Source organism: Triticum aestivum, chromosome 3B, assembly GCF_018294505.1.
Source record: "Triticum aestivum cultivar Chinese Spring chromosome 3B, IWGSC CS RefSeq v2.1, whole genome shotgun sequence".
Taxonomy (NCBI): domain Eukaryota; kingdom Viridiplantae; phylum Streptophyta; class Magnoliopsida; order Poales; family Poaceae; genus Triticum; species Triticum aestivum.
The window spans coordinates 4,513,716-4,534,091 of record NC_057801.1 but is presented as its reverse complement, the minus strand read 5'-3'; the positions used below and the strand labels follow the sequence as shown (position 1 = coordinate 4,534,091).

At 44.0% G+C, this 20,376-nt stretch overlaps 1 pseudogene; it reads left to right on the top strand.

Moving 5' to 3' along the window:
* The first annotated feature begins 11,676 nt into the window (after positions 1 to 11,676).
* LOC123064185 (L-type lectin-domain containing receptor kinase IX.1-like) lies at positions 11,677 to 13,689 on the top strand (annotated as a pseudogene).
* Positions 13,690 to 20,376: the final 6,687 nt, after the last annotated feature.

Genomic DNA, 20,376 nt, shown 5'->3' with positions numbered 1-20,376 from the left:
ACAGGTTCCGGCATATTTTCTTTGTGAGTTGAAACAGCTCATGGTGAACGTTGGTGTGGACTGATGGCCAGATTTGACTAGTACTTCCCTTGCTGTTTTTGAGAGCCCTTGTCCCTTCATCCTGCTACCTTTTTTCCCGCACACACTTTCACATACCTGAAAGTTTCATCTTTAGACCTCCCCACCACCGTAGGGAGTCCCAAGTATCTTTTGCTTAATGCCTCAGAAAAAAATCCAATAGTTTGCTTCAAACATGCTTTATCCTCTTCCTTACTTCCTTTCCCAAAGAAGATGGCAGATTTCTGCATGTTCACCTTCTGTCCAAAAGCCACCTCATAGTCATGGAGGATCCTCCAAAGCGTGACAAAATTCTCCTTAGAGCCTTCAAGAAACACCACACTATCATCCGCAAAGAGAAGGTGAGTTACTTTGGGGCCAGTGCTCCCAAAAGAGATTCCCTTGATTTCTTTTGTGTCCTGGGCATGTTTTAACATCGCTGAGAAACCTTCGACACAAAATAGAAAAAGATACGGCGACAAAGGATCACCCTGGCGCAGCCCTCTGGAAGGGGAAAAACTGTGAGAGAGACCACCATTTAGCTTCACTGCGAACCTTGCCGTCGTAACACATTGCATGACCATTCCTATCCAACGCCCCGAGAAGCCAAACCTCGCCAACATTTGTTCGAGGAACACCCATTCGACCCTATCATAGGCTTTCATCATGTCCAGCTTTACCGCACACAGTGGATTTCTCCTTTTCCTTTTCCTGATAGCATCCACACACTCATAGGCGACCAGTACATTGTCAGAGATTAATCTACCAGGGACGAAGGCGCTTTGCTCTTTTGATATTAAGATAGGTAACACCACCTTCAGCCTATTAACCAAAACTTTCGCCGCAATCTTGTACAAGACGTTACACAGACTTATAGGCCGAAACTGAGAGAGCAGTTCAGGTGAGCACACTTTCGGGATCATCACAATAACAGTATTATTAAAACCATTGGGTGCTGCTTTCCCTGACAGAAAATCACGAACCGCAACACAAATATCATTCTTGACGAGCGACCAGTGTCGTTGGTAGAACAACGCAGGCAGCCCGTCTGGACCCGGCGATTTTGTTGGGCCCATCTGAAATAGTGCTCTTTCGATCTCCTCATCATTGACCTCTGCCGTGAGCTTGGAATTCATATCATCAGTTACTACCACGTCAATATGTTGCAGCAGTTTTTCACTCTCCTGGGATCCCTCTGAGGTGAATAAATTGGCATAGTATTTTGCTGCCATCTCTCTCATTCCTTGGTCGTCCATGCACTTTGACCCATCTTCTTTCTGTAGGGCCTTTACCGTATTTTCCCGTTTCCTATGTGATGCCCGATTCTGAAAATATTGTGTATTTTGGTCGCCCTCTGTCCAGTCAACTCAGGATCTCTGCTTCTGATAGACTTCCTCCCTTTCGTACAGCTCATATAGCTGGTCCTCAATATCCTTAATCTCCTGCCTGTAGCCCGTATGCATCGCCCTCTCCTTAGCATCACGCAGTTGTCTTTTCAAGTGCGCAATCTGTTTCTTAATGGATCCAAACACGTCCCTGCTCCACCCTTTAATTTGCTTGGAAACAAACTCCAGTTTATTGCATGCAGCACCAACCCCCGCTTAGCTGCATGGGCATCAAGCCATGCATTGGTAATCATCTCGTCGTACTTCTCATGCCTCGCCCATGCTACCTCAAACTGGAAAGGCCTTTGCCCTGATTTGCTACCTGTGGCCAGTGCCGACAAGGCTTGAATAAGCAGGGCCTGATGATCGGACTCCTCCGTCAGAACATGTAAAACCTTAGTTTGTGGAAAAAGTTGCATGAAGCCAGCGTTGCATGTAGCTCTATCCATCCGCACTTGAATATTCTCTCCATCCTCACGTTTATTAACCCATGTAAATTGATAGCCCGAGAACCCCAAGTCCGCCAAGCCACAGTCCGTCAAACAGTCCCCAAATGCCTCCATCTGCCTTAAGCTCCTTGGTTTTCCTCCCATCTGTTCGCTCTGGACCAAAGCTTCATTGTAGTCACCTGCACAAATCCATGGTAAGTCATCTTGGGCCGTAAGATACCGAATTACTTCCCATGTTTTCTTCCTTTTGTCTACACATGGTTCCCCATAAATTCCAGTGAATCTAAAGGAGACCCCATCAGCATGTATCTACTGGCACCATGGTCGTACGGTGACATTCAAATGGTCTCTCCACCATAACGCAAGTCCACCACTCTTCCCCTCACAATCTACAGCCACTCCCTGTCTGAACTCTGAAGCCAGGTCTCCATTTCAAGCGCTCCATAGCATGTGATCTTTTCTTCGTCTCCAACAAGAAAACCACTGCTGGGTTGTAGGACCGTACCAGGTTTCTAAGCTCGCCCACTGTCAGGTCCAACCCCAATTCCCGACAGTACCAGGCAAGAATATTCGTTGCTCCCGTCGGCCTGCCTAGCAGGGTCCGCCGATGAAACGTGATGCTCCGAGATGCGGTCAAACACCGTAGATGTTTTCTGCCTAGTGTCGCGAATGAACGCATCATTTCCAACTTGCCTGTCCAGGTCTCCCTTTGCCACCCAGTATTGTTTCGATCTCCTCTTCCTCTCCCCTATGGCATTTTTGCGAGGGCTCCTAGGGGAGTGGTGATCTTCATACCCAGGTCTCGGCTTCTTCACATAGTAACCCCTCCTTCGCTCCTCTCTATAGCTTGACTAGAGCTACCTGAACCATCACAATCTTTATAGCCATGTTGCTTGTATTGGGGTCTCAACTCAGCTTGCTTATTCAGCTGTCTCTGCCGTAGTTCATTCCGCATCTCTCTCTCTCTCTCTCTCTCTCTCTCTCTCTCTCTCTCTCTCTCTCTCTCTCTCTCTCTCTCTCTCTCTCTCTTCTGCTCCAACTTGTCCCGAAGGTCCTTTCCCTTCAAGTCAGCCGGCCCGTGCCTCTGCTTGTTTGGACTAGAAACTTCCCCCTGGTCAAATTTTCCTTCCATGCCAGTGCGGGAATCAGCCGGGGTATTGAATTCCTTGTTGAGATTACGCTTTGTGGGAAGATCACGCACATACCCAAATATTCTCCTTCCCATATCCGCATCACTTGACCTAGCACTCCCCTGACTGTTTGTACTACTTGCTGCAGCTCTATGAGCCCCTTCCTTTATTGAAGTCGAGCGTCCCGGCGAGGCCCTTAGCCACTCACCCCATTGCTGGTCAGATTCGACCGGGGGCACACACCCTTCTGCACCATGCATAAGGCGTCCACACTCGAAGCAGAAGTGAGGAATTTTTTTCATATGCAAAATCAAACCAAGTCTATTCTATATCATCATCTGACTTCTTGAGATAGAACCCTCTAACCAATGGCTCAAAAACAGAAAGTTTGGCCCTAAACCGCAGGTTCGTACCTTTAGCGAACCCATCTTTCTCAACATCCACCCGGACTACTCCGCCAAGCCAATTCCCAAGAGCTTCGCCAAATGCCTTTGATCTTTTATCAAGTGGTAAATCTGCAACTCTCACCCACGCCTCCATTGTATCGAAAATCATCTCTGATGGCCTTGTTGCTCCATCATAGTCCTTCAGTACAAGCACCTTGAAGTCAAACTTCCATGGGCCATTGTTCAAAGCATGTTTCCAGTCTCCTTCGCTTCCAAAGTTCACCAGGAAAATATTTGGTCCAACAATCTTGAACTTGGCCTCCCTGTGTAGACCCCAAGCCCTAGGCATCGCCTTCTCCAGAGCACACATGTTTATAGGTCTTGGAGTAAACGCTTTCCCAATTGCAGACCACTTAGCTGCCCTAGGTTGCTCCTGCTCGGATTCCTTGAATATGAAACCTACAGCCTCCTTTTCTGCCAACACTAGGCCACCCATCCTCGCCGTCAGGCCCGCTGCCTTCGCCGACACCTTGCCATCCACAGGGGACCACGAGGAGTTCCTGCTTTGAGCGCCCAGTGGTGTCTTCATTGAAGGTGCCGATGCCGGTTGTGTCGACGATCTAGGTGTTGCCCTCATCTTCGCAGCTGCAGATAGTCCATGCGACACGTCTGCTCCGTTTCTTGCCTTCTTCGCCATGGCACCACCACGGGAGAGAGAACCCTGCCGATCCGCATGCAGGAGGGCGCCGTCGCCCCTCCATGCACTACCGGAGTACCACCCCACCACTGTGGGGAAACCCTAACCCTAGCTGCAGGGACGATCGCCTTGCAATCGCCCGTCGCCGCCTCTTCGTGTTTTCCTCACGAGGTGGACCCGCTTGCTCGATGCACCGCCTTACACCTACACGCCTCTACACATGCAAACGCCCCTCCCCTGAATTTCACCAGGGTGGGCCCTGGCCACCCCTCCCCCAACTCCAATCCTCAAACCCCATGTTGGATAGTAGGTAAACTTCGTAATAGAAACTACGATAGGTGTAGCAAAGACCGGTCAAGTCCCTCCTGATGAAAGTATGTTGGCAGCCCAAATGCAACCCATAAGTCCAACATGCATGAGTATTTTTACTCCACCAAGTTTTGGCCGGACCTAGCACATCCCCTACATATAACAGAGTATTTTTTTTCATTTTCATATCATTTTCGGCTATCGAAACATATTTCATTGAAGGACACTGATACATTGGAGTACATAATTTACCAATTCTTCGCTATGAGAATGAAAGCAAAGAAAGCAAAAACCACAATTAGACACTTTAAAAGATATCCAACGTCCATAACTGCTTCCACTAGTTGGATTAATATTTCGAGATAAATGCATTTTTGCCCTTAGTCGAAACCACCCCATGGGTTTTGCTCTTACTTTTCGGCTCTGCTCAGTTTTGCCCTTAGATTTGCCACTGAGGTCATCCGATTGCCCTTTGACCATTTGATCTATACTTTAAAAATCTTTACCTACTTATAAACCACCAATCGCTTCTGGTCGTCCGTCAAAAAAATTGCCCCCGAAGTTCGCATTAATTACCCACTACGCCACCGGTAAGTGAGAAAAACGGTTCGCTGTGGCTGCATCCGCGTCGCGTCTGGTTCATATAAAGCAACACTCATTGATATATCAAGTATACGTGACTAGCCCGCTGGTTGGAGCCCAGGTCTTGCCTCAGGTAGACCTGGGTTCGAACCGTGCTCTCCTCCGTTTTGTTTTTTCTTTCTTTTCTTTTGGCTGCACCACGTAATATTCAGTTAATAAGAAGAAATCCCCTCGCATAAAAACATATCATACATATGTGCTTCACTGGTTAGAGCCTAACTCTTTCAACTGGGAGACCTAGGTTGATTTTAGAGGAATTCATAAAAGTATTGATCTAGAGCTTGAATGTCTGAGCAACTCAACTTAATTGTTAAAACATATTATTATTTCTGAACATATAATTTCTGCGCTCCCTAATTGTTACAGAAAGGAGAATCAAGATCTTTGTTTATATGTTGGATACGATTGTTGGTATAATTTCGTGTGGTCCTTTTCTTTTGTCAGATTGTATTATATATACAGACTTCCATGATACATATATTGCTGTCGCTTGAAATCAACTACTTTTGAAAGAGGAACAGATGTATGTATTAAAATTACAGCTCACTAATCTGGCCGGATCTTGCATGTCCAATTCCATGCACTCTTCGGAGCAGCTCTCTCTGCCTCCCCAAGCACTTCTCTCTCCCCACCCTAGCTTGAAGACGAGCTGCACCCAGTCGGATGGATATAGCCAGGTACTTACGTGAGACTGGAATTTATTCCTGATAGATAGTTATTGAACTGACAACCATTAAAAGCAGCGCTGCGTACATATGGCATCTATAAAAGGCGTCTTCTCTAAGCTCTCGATCAGTATATCTATCATGTATTCATGTATTCGAACCGTGCTCTCCTCCGTTTTGTTTTTTCTTTCTTTTCTTTTGGCTGCACCACGTAATATTCAGTTAATAAGAAGAAATCCCCTCGCATAAAAACATATCATACATATGTGCTTCACTGGTTAGAGCCTAACTCTTTCAACTGGGAGACCTAGGTTGATTTTAGAGGAATTCATAAAAGTATTGATCTAGAGCTTGAATGTCTGAGCAACTCAACTTAATTGTTAAAACATATTATTATTTCTGAACATATAATTTCTGCGCTCCCTAATTGTTACAGAAAGGAGAATCAAGATCTTTGTTTATATGTTGGATACGATTGTTGGTATAATTTCGTGTGGTCCTTTTCTTTTGTCAGATTGTATTATATATACAGACTTCCATGATACATATATTGCTGTCGCTTGAAATCAACTACTTTTGAAAGAGGAACAGATGTATGTATTAAAATTACAGCTCACTAATCTGGCCGGATCTTGCATGTCCAATTCCATGCACTCTTCGGAGCAGCTCTCTCTGCCTCCCCAAGCACTTCTCTCTCCCCACCCTAGCTTGAAGACGAGCTGCACCCAGTCGGATGGATATAGCCAGGTACTTACGTGAGACTGGAATTTATTCCTGATAGATAGTTATTGAACTGACAACCATTAAAAGCAGCGCTGCGTACATATGGCATCTATAAAAGGCGTCTTCTCTAAGCTCTCGATCAGTATATCTATCATGTATTCATGTATTCGAACCGTGCTCTCCTCCGTTTTGTTTTTTCTTTCTTTTCTTTTGGCTGCACCACGTAATATTCAGTTAATAAGAAGAAATCCCCTCGCATAAAAACATATCATACATATGTGCTTCACTGGTTAGAGCCTAACTCTTTCAACTGGGAGACCTAGGTTGATTTTAGAGGAATTCATAAAAGTATTGATCTAGAGCTTGAATGTCTGAGCAACTCAACTTAATTGTTAAAACATATTATTATTTCTGAACATATAATTTCTGCGCTCCCTAATTGTTACAGAAAGGAGAATCAAGATCTTTGTTTATATGTTGGATACGATTGTTGGTATAATTTCGTGTGGTCCTTTTCTTTTGTCAGATTGTATTATATATACAGACTTCCATGATACATATATTGCTGTCGCTTGAAATCAACTACTTTTGAAAGAGGAACAGATGTATGTATTAAAATTACAGCTCACTAATCTGGCCGGATCTTGCATGTCCAATTCCATGCACTCTTCGGAGCAGCTCTCTCTGCCTCCCCAAGCACTTCTCTCTCCCCACCCTAGCTTGAAGACGAGCTGCACCCAGTCGGATGGATATAGCCAGGTACTTACGTGAGACTGGAATTTATTCCTGATAGATAGTTATTGAACTGACAACCATTAAAAGCAGCGCTGCGTACATATGGCATCTATAAAAGGCGTCTTCTCTAAGCTCTCGATCAGTATATCTATCATGTATTCATGTATTCGAACCGTGCTCTCCTCCGTTTTGTTTTTTCTTTCTTTTCTTTTGGCTGCACCACGTAATATTCAGTTAATAAGAAGAAATCCCCTCGCATAAAAACATATCATACATATGTGCTTCACTGGTTAGAGCCTAACTCTTTCAACTGGGAGACCTAGGTTGATTTTAGAGGAATTCATAAAAGTATTGATCTAGAGCTTGAATGTCTGAGCAACTCAACTTAATTGTTAAAACATATTATTATTTCTGAACATATAATTTCTGCGCTCCCTAATTGTTACAGAAAGGAGAATCAAGATCTTTGTTTATATGTTGGATACGATTGTTGGTATAATTTCGTGTGGTCCTTTTCTTTTGTCAGATTGTATTATATATACAGACTTCCATGATACATATATTGCTGTCGCTTGAAATCAACTACTTTTGAAAGAGGAACAGATGTATGTATTAAAATTACAGCTCACTAATCTGGCCGGATCTTGCATGTCCAATTCCATGCACTCTTCGGAGCAGCTCTCTCTGCCTCCCCAAGCACTTCTCTCTCCCCACCCTAGCTTGAAGACGAGCTGCACCCAGTCGGATGGATATAGCCAGGTACTTACGTGAGACTGGAATTTATTCCTGATAGATAGTTATTGAACTGACAACCATTAAAAGCAGCGCTGCGTACATATGGCATCTATAAAAGGCGTCTTCTCTAAGCTCTCGATCAGTATATCTATCATGTATTCATGTATTCGAACCGTGCTCTCCTCCGTTTTGTTTTTTCTTTCTTTTCTTTTGGCTGCACCACGTAATATTCAGTTAATAAGAAGAAATCCCCTCGCATAAAAACATATCATACATATGTGCTTCACTGGTTAGAGCCTAACTCTTTCAACTGGGAGACCTAGGTTGATTTTAGAGGAATTCATAAAAGTATTGATCTAGAGCTTGAATGTCTGAGCAACTCAACTTAATTGTTAAAACATATTATTATTTCTGAACATATAATTTCTGCGCTCCCTAATTGTTACAGAAAGGAGAATCAAGATCTTTGTTTATATGTTGGATACGATTGTTGGTATAATTTCGTGTGGTCCTTTTCTTTTGTCAGATTGTATTATATATACAGACTTCCATGATACATATATTGCTGTCGCTTGAAATCAACTACTTTTGAAAGAGGAACAGATGTATGTATTAAAATTACAGCTCACTAATCTGGCCGGATCTTGCATGTCCAATTCCATGCACTCTTCGGAGCAGCTCTCTCTGCCTCCCCAAGCACTTCTCTCTCCCCACCCTAGCTTGAAGACGAGCTGCACCCAGTCGGATGGATATAGCCAGGTACTTACGTGAGACTGGAATTTATTCCTGATAGATAGTTATTGAACTGACAACCATTAAAAGCAGCGCTGCGTACATATGGCATCTATAAAAGGCGTCTTCTCTAAGCTCTCGATCAGTATATCTATCATGTATTCATGTATTCGAACCGTGCTCTCCTCCGTTTTGTTTTTTCTTTCTTTTCTTTTGGCTGCACCACGTAATATTCAGTTAATAAGAAGAAATCCCCTCGCATAAAAACATATCATACATATGTGCTTCACTGGTTAGAGCCTAACTCTTTCAACTGGGAGACCTAGGTTGATTTTAGAGGAATTCATAAAAGTATTGATCTAGAGCTTGAATGTCTGAGCAACTCAACTTAATTGTTAAAACATATTATTATTTCTGAACATATAATTTCTGCGCTCCCTAATTGTTACAGAAAGGAGAATCAAGATCTTTGTTTATATGTTGGATACGATTGTTGGTATAATTTCGTGTGGTCCTTTTCTTTTGTCAGATTGTATTATATATACAGACTTCCATGATACATATATTGCTGTCGCTTGAAATCAACTACTTTTGAAAGAGGAACAGATGTATGTATTAAAATTACAGCTCACTAATCTGGCCGGATCTTGCATGTCCAATTCCATGCACTCTTCGGAGCAGCTCTCTCTGCCTCCCCAAGCACTTCTCTCTCCCCACCCTAGCTTGAAGACGAGCTGCACCCAGTCGGATGGATATAGCCAGGTACTTACGTGAGACTGGAATTTATTCCTGATAGATAGTTATTGAACTGACAACCATTAAAAGCAGCGCTGCGTACATATGGCATCTATAAAAGGCGTCTTCTCTAAGCTCTCGATCAGTATATCTATCATGTATTCATTAATCACTACTATATATATTAAATATACGAGTCTCAAATGCCCAACTTGTTGCGTAGATGTCGTCCTCGCCTGTCGCCGTGTCCCAAAAAACCGCACCGCTACTCACTACTACTACTTAGAGGCTTAGATACGAAATGAATATAGTCGAGTAGGGCATTTTGGAGATCGAGCTCCATGGAGCCCTTTATTTTGAAAAATTTAAAATTCATAAATTTCATTTCAAAAAAATCTGGAAAAAAAATACACATGTATGAGAGGATGTAAAGTGTATGTGTGAAAAAATTCAGGATGAAATACCTTGAATTGTGAGCTGCTCCCCAAAAAAAAATCATGGACTTTAAAAATGAACAGTACATATGTTAGAAAGCCTTAGATTTGTCTTTTTTGTGTAGCTCACATTTTAATGTATTTCCACCTGAAAATTTGCACACATGTACATTATGTATCTAGATATATCTGTATTTAATTTCAGAATTTTTTGAAACTAAAAATTTTGAATTTTGAAGTTTTCAAATAAAGGCCTCCATGGAGCTCGGTCTCCGTTTGGCATTTTTGCAACTTGATGAGGTTCTGAATTAACTTAAGGTAGTGTGCTTGCCTTTTTATGATATATGGTGTAATAAATTTGTCTCCTTTAGTATTTTTTGTACTAAATGAATATAGTTCTAGCTGTTCCCTAAGGTTTTTTTTATTTCTGCTTCTTATATTGTGATAGCATAGGTGCGGCATATTCGTATTAAATCTGAAACATATGTGATCTTAAATTATTTTGGCATAATCTAGAATTTATTTCATGGGCTTAGTTTGTACTTTGCCATTCTATGTGAGAATAAGATGTATTTTTAATTATATACTCACATATGGTCATCTGATTAAGATTTGAGTATAAGCAAGCGATTGTCAAAGTTGTCATGAAAAACACTAGGCTTCTCATTACAGTGGATGGTAAAATTTCTTTTACACTGATGTTATGGTGCGTGAAAGCGGTGTGCTAGAGTGTTATTACCAAGTTCATCATCTTATGATTCATCGCATTTGCCGTGACTAGATGGACAACTTGACCACCATCGGCGGCGGTGACCAAGAGGAAAAGCTGCAACGTGGATGTAGCAAAAAGGATGTGCGAAGATTTGTTTCTCCCGTTGCAACGCACAGATTTTTTAGGTATAAGAATTCATCTTCAAATGGTGTAGGAATCCACGAAATACCATTCCCTGGTTTCGTAATTTTGATATTCCTAAAACCTATTAGGATTTATGATCTTTTAGAAAAAGAGAGGATTTAGGATGCATATCCGAAGGAGATGTGCATCTACCGTGTTCTTCAGCGGTTCTGATAGAGTAATTTTTCTAAATTGATTTGAGATGTCGAATATGCTTATACTTGTGGTTCGCTTCATGGTTCCCTGTAGAACTGAATGGAGAAAAAAATAATAATCAAACAGATTTAAGTTGCTAAATTATAATTAGTTGAAAAAGGTATTATTTTGTCTATCCATGCTTATGCTTCTTTTTTATCAGCAAAAGAAGCTGTGTTACAGGAATCTCCTTCCTCACATGGAGTGTGATAAAAGTAGCATGGATCTTATTTTGTAATGTAAAATTTCAGTTTTAGTAGGTTTGCATCTGTTTCAAAGGTATTGCTTTTCAGAGATAATTAATGATACAATTAAGAAAAATGCAAAAAAAATCTCCCGTTGTAACGCACGGGCATTTTTCCTAGTTCATAATAAAATTCATATACACATACAAATTCACAACAAATCAAATAAAAAAATGACTTGTTCCCAGGTCACGACCTGGTCGCCACCCATTCCTCGACCCCATCGACCTGAATTAATTCCTGGCAAGTGGCAACTAGACAGACCTAAACTCGATCTTAGGTATTCCTATACGCATACAAGCACCATTCCTTTAACTAATCTGATCACGCGGCAGTTTTGGTTAATTCCAACATCGTGTCCGAGGTTATATATGCCGGTCGATCCTAGCTGAAGCTTGCCGGGCGGAGCTTACACCAAAACTGAAGCTGGCAAATCCATCTGTCTATGTAGATATCTAGCACTCGCACTCCCATCCCGTACCGTCCATCTCCCAAATCGCCAAGCAGCAACAATGGCTGCCGCAGTCATGAGCCCTCACCACCTTCTCTCCGTCTCGGTGTACATCATCATCTGGCTCTGCTATTCGCCAGGTCTGGCTACCGCGCTCTCCTTCAGCTTCAACTTCTCTAGCTCCGGCTCCGGCGACCTCTGCGACACGGAGCTCAAGTGTGAACGTGACACGCGCATGGGCTCCGGCGTCATCGAGCTAACGAAGAACGAGAATGACGCCAACATCTTCAGCATCGGCCGGGCGTCCTACGCGCGCCCGGTGACGCTCTGGGACAACGCCACCGGCGAGGTGGCCAGCTTCTCCTCCAGCTTCACGTTCCAGATCAGGCCCAAAAACGGGTCGAACGACACTTTTGGCCTATGTAACTCGAACTTCACTACCACTACCGACGGTAGTGCTGACGGTATGTCTTTCTTCCTGGCGCCCTTCCCGTTGAGGCTACCTACCAACAGCTGGGGCGCGAACCTTGCTCTCTTCAATGACAGCAACCAGTTCAATGCCACCGGCGAGGACCGGATAGTCGCGGTGGAGTTTGACACCTACCTCAATCGCTGGGACCACAGCGACAACCACATCGGCATAGATGTCAACTCCATCGACTCCAGGGCCTACGTAAATGTGACCAAGCGCCTTGTCTCCGACAACGCCATCATGACCGCCGAGATCAGCTACGACAACCATACAGGTAATCTGGCTGCCCGTCTCCAGATCCAGGGAGACGGGCCTCCATATGACGTGTCTACGTACGTGGACATGAAGAGAGAACTGCCCCAGCAAGTTGCAGTCGGCTTCGCCGCAGCAACTGGTTTCTGCGCCGAACTACATCAGGTGTTATCTTGGTCGTTTAACTCCACTCTAGATGATGCCACCGTGGCTACCAATACCATTCCACGACGACGTCGACCACAGGTACCTGTCCTGGTGCCTTCAGCAGTAGTAGCTTTTCTCGTGTTGCTATGCGGTGCCGCTGCTGCTGCCCTGTTAGTCCGTCAGCGACGCAAACATGAGCAAGCTGGGTTCAAGAAAGGGGTAGGCCCTAGACAGTACTGCTACCGTGAGCTCGCGGCCGCCACGAAGGATTTCGCGGAGGAGCGGAAGCTCGGGCGAGGGGGCTTCGGCAACGTCTACCGGGGCAGCAGCCTCAGCGACCAAGACAGCCCCGTGGCCATCAAGCTGTTGTCTGCGGAATCGTCTGTGCAAGGAAGGAGAGAGTTCGAGGCAGAGGTGAAGTTCATAAGCCGACTGAGGCATCGGAACCTTGTGCACTTGCTAGGTTGGTCCGACAGCCGAGAGGTCTCCTGCTCGTCTATGAACTTTTGCCGGAAGGCAGCCTCGACCGGCACATATACAACACCAATCGTCTGCTTACTTGGTCCGAGAGGTACGTATAAAATCATCATCAAATTTCACTCCCTTTTTTTACCGTAATTTCACTCCCTTTTTTGGATCATTTCCATTATTATAATTTAATCATGAGGCAATTAACCTACACATATGGTGTACAAATACAAAATTATTCTTGGACTGGGATCTGCAATACACTACCTCCACACAGAGTGTGATCAACGCGTGCTCCATGGTGACATCAAACCCAACAACATACTATTGGACTCGTCACACAACACCAAGCTGGCGGATTTTGGACTAGCGAGGCTCATGGACCATGGAGCCGGCCCGCAGACAACTCAAGTTGTCATGGGCAGTGTGGGGTACATAGACCCGGAGTTCATCCTCACACGCCGGCCGAGCCCAGAAGCGGATATCTAGAGCTTCGGTGTTGTTCTGTTGGAGGTCGTGTCTGGCCGGCGTCCGGTGATGGATATGGATCAACCGGACGACAACGCCATCCCCCTTTTGCGGTTGATCTGGGACCTGTACGAGACGGACACCATTGTTAAAGCGGTGGATGAGAGGCTCCTCGGTGACGATGGCGACTATAAGTCACAGATGCACCGTGCACTGGTTGTTTGGCATTGGTTGTTTGACGATGGCCTCGACCCGGGTGAAAGGATCGATATCGTAGACTAGAGGGGGAGCGAATAGGCAACTACAAATTTTTAGCCTTTCTTAACAAATTAGGTTTAGCAACAAATAAGTTGTCTAGAAATGCAACTAGGAACAACTACGTGTAAATATCTCAATAGAGTATCGTCCCAAGGAAGAGTAGGAGACGAGGGTTAATGTGAGTGTTGAGTTGTCACAGGTCTCATATTAATTGGTTGTTTTGGTATCTGCAAAGATTATGATTTGGACGGAACAAGTAGTTGAGGTGTAAAATAAAGTGGCTATAACTAAGGTTGATACTAAAGAACAAAAGTAAGGAATATAAAAATAAATGACGATTTTCCTGCAATGAGTAGAACTTAGGTGTGGAGAAATTCAGTTCACGATGAATATCAAATGTGCTAGTGCAATGATAACATGTAATTAGCTATTCGTGTGATTCTACCTCTCGTATTCTATGCTTGATAAGCGACTCACCCTTGGATAATCAAACTCCTCCTAACGGAATTGTTGTGACTCTATTATCCTGCCTTTCTATATCATCTCCACTGGTCGGCTTGACAATTAAGGTTGTTAGACTGGATCAATGCTTTAAATACTGTAGCTTCATGTTATCCTCGTATTGTCTTCACTCCTTGTTCATACCAACACATGTCACCTAGGTTTTAAATATCAAGCATATAACAGATTAGTAAAGTGGAATTGTGCGTTCAATTAATTTATGATTGTGAAACCAATATGACATTCAGAGCTAATTAATTATTGCAGTATTATGATTTCTAACATGCTAACTTAGTGCTAAATTTGGTTTACTTGAGCAGGAATTTATCAAACTTGGGGTCGTCCATGGTAACATTAAAAACTATGATGAAATTTGAGGATGATCTCTGGCAACATGAATAATTATTATTGTATTAGCTTCAGGCATGAAGCACCATTGTGTTTGACTGGGTAGTGACCTATATCACTCTATTTTCCTACATATTCAGATGACGTAAGGATTGGGAAAAATATGTGGCATTAGGGTTTATCTTTCACTACAATTATATATAGAAAATGATAGATTGCTAGAGTTTTTTTTAACCCAACACAAATGGCCATGAGCCATTCACATAAACTTAATAATATATATTATTAAAACACATAGTTTAATTGAACTTTAAGAAATGAATTTATTAATTGAGTATAAATATGTATATTCTTACTTCATATTGGAAGCGCAGTCGTGAAATATAATAGGCGAAACTATTATTTGCACATAAGCAAAAAGATATGACACAATTGAAAAAAAGCACAATGTATGAGGTCAAAAGAGCTAAGTTTGGACAGTTAATACTAGGAATCTCCAACCAATAGACTATAGCAAATCCTTTATTTTGACAAATGATATATTTAAGAATCACTCGATGATGAAAACCAGTTAATGTATACATAGGTGTAGTCTAAATTCAAGATCCGTAATGTGGCAATTTTGGTGCATACTTGTAGGACGTTATATGTTATACTCACATTCACAATAAATATTTCAGAATGGGTTGACTTTCTGATTTTTTTTAGTAAGGACGCGACTAATTTCCAGACGTACTGATTTTAAGAACAGATACGGACGACCCGTACTAGCTTTGATCTGGTGCATGCAAAAGGAGGCGCGGGCATCCATGCGACCCAGCATGAGGCGCGGGTGAGCACCTCAATTTTGAACATGCATGCATATACCAACAAATTTGATGATGTCAGCAAATATTCCTTCAAAAAACAAACTTCAAAATGATTTGTAGGTCAAACCGTCGGGCGGATTGGAAAACTGTTTTTACACAAAAAAATCGTTGCGACGAGCGCTTCAAAACTAGATCCCATGTTGGTATGTTTCGACGACTTTTTTTTAGGTCAAAAGTTACCACGCTGGACTACGTAAGTTGTCACGCATGCAGTACGTAACTTATCAACCGTACAGCAGGATTTTAGCGACAGATCCGCATGATCCCCTTCGATGGCTCCCGCTTCCCCCGTTCTTCCCCGATCGATTAGTTTGACAATAATAAAAAACACAAATTGAGAAAAAAAGTGTTCTACATGGGATTCAAACCTACATCAGGTAGCAAGGACACGCCAAATGTCAATACCAACAACCATTACATCAACCTACCCCCCTCCCACCACCACCCCCATCGCCAAAGTTACCGAGGGGATGTTTTATCAACCCCCCCTTCCCACCACCACCACCATCGTCAAAGTTATCAGGACCGGGGTAAGCTATCAGGTTTCCGATGTGTGAGTTACCATGCTATTGACACAAAAGCTATCGAGGGGATATTTCATCAACCCCCCCTCCCCCCCCCCCCCCCCGCCCGTTGCCAAAGTTACCAGGATAGGGTGCATAAGTTATTAGGTCTACGATGTGTGAGTTACCATGCTATTCATACAAAAAGTTTTCGAAGGTATGTTTACACTAGTTTTTTTTTGGGTCAAAAAAGCTACCACAATATGTGTGCATAAGCTACCAGGTCTACGATGTGTGACTTACCATGCTATTCATACAAAAAGTTATCGAAAGTATGTTTACACTAGTTTTTTTTGGTAAAAAAGCTACCACATATTTGTACATAAGCTATCAGGTCTACGATGTGTGAGTTACCATGCTATTGAGCTATCGAGGGGATATTTCATCAACTCCCCCTCCCCCCCCCCCCCCCCCGGCCCCGTGTTGCCAAAGTTACCAGGATAAGGTGCGTAAGTTATCAGGTCTGCGATGTGCGAGTACCATGCTATTCACACAAAAGTTCGTCAACTCCCCCCTCCCCTTCGGTCGCCAAAGTTATCAGGACAGGGGTAAATAAGTTATCGGGTCTGCAAGTGTGTGAGTTATCATGCTATTCACAAAAAAAATACCGGAGGATATTTGATCAACTCCTCGAAGAAAAAAGAAAAAAAGGAATCAACAGGGAATGGTCAAAAAGTATGATGTGCATTCTTTTGCACATCGAATAGTCTAGCTGAGCCGGTTAGTGTGTGTTTCACATTAGTATGAAGTCCAAACAACTCCCTCCCTACATTAGTATCAAAAAGTATGTTTTCAAACAACTCCCTCCCTACGATCAAAGTTATCACGGTGTTTGTACATGAGTTATCAAGTCCACGGTGCGTACGAAGTTATCAGGAGAGCGGGGGGGGGGTATGTTTTCAAACAACTTCCTCCCCTCCCACCACCCCTGGACCAATGGTACCATGGTATTTACGCGCAAGTTATTACATATACGGTGCGTACAGTACCACACTATTTAAACGGAAGTTATCAGTGATGTTTTTAAACAGCTCCTCCCCGGGTCAAAGTTATCACGTTGTTTGCGCATGAGTTATCAGGTTTGTGGTGTGTGAAATATCATGCTATTTACGCAGAAGTTGTAGCCTGTAGGAGGATGTCTTCAACTTTTTCTCCAAGGTCAAAGTTATCACCATGTTTGCGCATGAGTTATCAGGTTTGTGGTGTGTAAAATATCATGCTATTTACGCAGAAGCTGTAGGGCGATGTCTTCAACGTTTTCTCCTGGGTCAGAGTTATCACTGTGTTTCTGCATGAGTTATCAGGTTTATGGTGTGTAAATTATCATGTTATTTGCGCAGAAGTTGTAGGGGATGTCTTCAACTTTTTCTCCTGAGTCAAAGTTATCACCGTGTTTGTGCATGAGTTATCAGGTTTATGGTGTGTAAAATATCATACTATTTACGCAGAAGCTGTAGGGGATGTCTTCAAATTTTTCTCCTAGGTCAAAGTTATCACCATGTTTGTGCATGAGTTATAAGGTTTATGGTGTGTAAATTATCATGCTATTTACGCAGAAGCTGTAGGGGATGTCTTCAACTTTTTCTCCCTGGGTCAAAGTTATCACTATGTTTGTGCATGAGTTATCAGGTTTATGGTATGTAAATTATCATGCTATTTACACGGAAGCTGTAGGGGATGTCTTCAACTTTTTGTCCTGGATCAAAGTTATCAAGTTTATGGTGTGTAAATTATCATGCTATTTATGCACAAGTTATTGAAGGGTGTATTATCCCACATGTAGCTCGATAACTACAAAAATTAACCATGTTGATAATTATATTACATCTAACCCAATAACTGCATAGTAACCATGTTGGTAACTATAATACATCTAGTCCGATAACTACAAAATAACCTTGTTGGTTACTATTACGCATAGTAGCTATGTTGTGAGATGGTGCAGCCACTCTTCAAAATTTTGGTGCGGGAGAGGACGCGCCGTGGACACTCCCAATCTACTCAATTCCTCCCAAATCAAGTATACGCTGAAGCATTGTTTTCATAATTGATTGAACATTCTTTTCCTTGATCTAAGATTAGTTCGTATGAATCCTTCTCATCACCTGATTACAGAAAAATAAAAAATAAAAAAATCTCCTGAGTCAAAGTAACCGCGGTATTTATACTAGTTTGTTATGACTATGTCAACTAAATTACCATGCGTTTTACATCAAAATTACTGAGGGTATGTTTCAACAATTTTGCTTGGATCAACATTTGTGTAGGTACAAAGCCTCGACGATAGCTTTAAATTTCAGAATTGACTAAGGGGGTGTTTGGTTCAGGGACTTTTTAGTCCCAGAGACTAAAAATAGTTCCTAAAAAGTCCCTAGGAACCAAACAGGAGGGATTTTTTCTACAGGGACTAGAAAAAAACTCTACTAGAGAGTCTTTTTTGATTAGTCCCTGGGACTAGAAAATGTCCTAGGACTTCTAAACCAAACACCCCTTAAGGTAGATGCTTCGCTCTGTTTTTAGCAAGATCAAATCTGAAGACATTTGTTGTCTGTATAGCATACTATTGAAATGTGTAGTTTCTATGTGCATCAAATGTTGTGGTAGCGTAGTGGCCAGTGCCTCTTTGTCTCACGTAGTTGACATGGGTTCGAATCCTGTCATTAACATCCTTTTTTTACTGTTAAAACAATACAATGGCAAGAGAGAAAATGGGCTACCTCGCCCAAAAATCACGGCGACCTCCCACTAAACGCTCCCTGCGAAAATCGCGGCCACCTCCCACTAAACGTGAAACCAGGACGGCAGGATTTTAGCTTTGTCGTTTTAGTAATAATAATAAACATGATTATAAGATGTGTATAAACTTACTATATATAAAATTCAATCACAAAATATAATACTATACAATTAGAAGATGCAAAGGTCCATTGCACAAAATCCATATGAAAAAGGATCACAAGACCATGTCCGCGCGCGTCACTTTGCTAGTTGTGTAGAATAGTGATTCGGCGTGCCATCGTTGATTACTAGGAGTCCTACATGAAATAATCGACCGGTTTTTCGGATTCGGACAAGCCGGGCGTAATTGTCGGGCGTAATTAAGTGCCAAGTCCGAACGTCCTAGTAGTATCCGTCCGTACCTGGTAGGAGTATTTTTTTCGACAAAGACCTGGTAGGGGTATCCTCCGTGTTGGCAACTCGTCCGGAAGCTGAATGGGCGGAGCTACCATTAAAAGTAAAACCCCGAAGCCCGCAAATCTCTCTTTAGACATGCAGCTAGCTGTTCAATGCATGCGCAAGCACACACACAACCAGCCGAGCAGTTTCTTGGTTCAGTTCAGATACCACAACAGTTGGGACCCCAGCGACAACCACGTCGGCATAGACGTCAATTCCATCAACTCCACAACCTACACAAACGTGACCAACCTACTCGCGGGTGACGACGCCATCATGATCGCCCAGATCAGCTACGACCATTGTACAGATGTTCTAGCCGCCCGTCTCCAGATCCAGGGCGACGAGACGCTCAACAACATGTTTACGTACGTGAACATGAAAGGGGAACTGCCCCAACAAGTTGCAATAGGTTTCTCCGCCGCAACTGGTACCTGCGCCGAGCTGCATCAGGTGTCATCTTGGTCATTTAGCTCCACTCTAGATGCATGACGCCATGGTGGCTACCAGTATCATTCCACGGCGACGTCGACCACTGGTGCCTGGTGCTTTGTTGTGATCTGCGCCCGTGATCTGCTCCGTTCCCGCCCGTGATCGGAGCAGATACTGGTGGCTTCATTCCCAAGACGGCGAAGTCCCCTCCCCTCCCCTCCCCTCGCGTCGCCTCGCCTGAGGCGACCCGAGGGCGAACCCTAATCCCCTCCGCGCCTTCCCCTCCCTCTCCCCTTCCTCCGCCGCCGCCTGAGGTGCTCGCCGGCCCGGCCGCGCGACACCTATGAAGGTGGCGGCGGGGATCTGGTGGCTTCGCCTTCGCGGAGGGCCACGACGTCCGGGGCGGCAGCTCCGATGGGAGGTGTCCGGCGTGGCTGGTGCGGCGGGCTGCCTCCCTGGCCGTGCGGTCGGCGGGGGGGGGGGGGGGTGGCGGGCGTTGGCGAGGCGGCGCCCCCGCGTGGGTCGTCCTGCGCTCCTGGAGAAGCTCCGTTCCCGCCCGTGATCTGCTCCGATCTGCGCCCTGCTCCAGCCCCTGGTGGCTTCGGTCGCCGTCTTGGGGGTCTGGACGGACGGATCTGGTGGTTGGGCGTGATTCCGGGGGAAACCCCTGGCCGGCGCGGCGGCCTCACCAAAGGCGACGTCTTCGGCGCCGTGGTCCTTCCTGGAGGCTTTGGTGTGGTTCTCCCCTCCCACCTTTCCCTCGAGCACAGGTGAAGACCTGCCCTCCCCTTGCATGGTTGATGGCGGCATCCGGTGCCGTG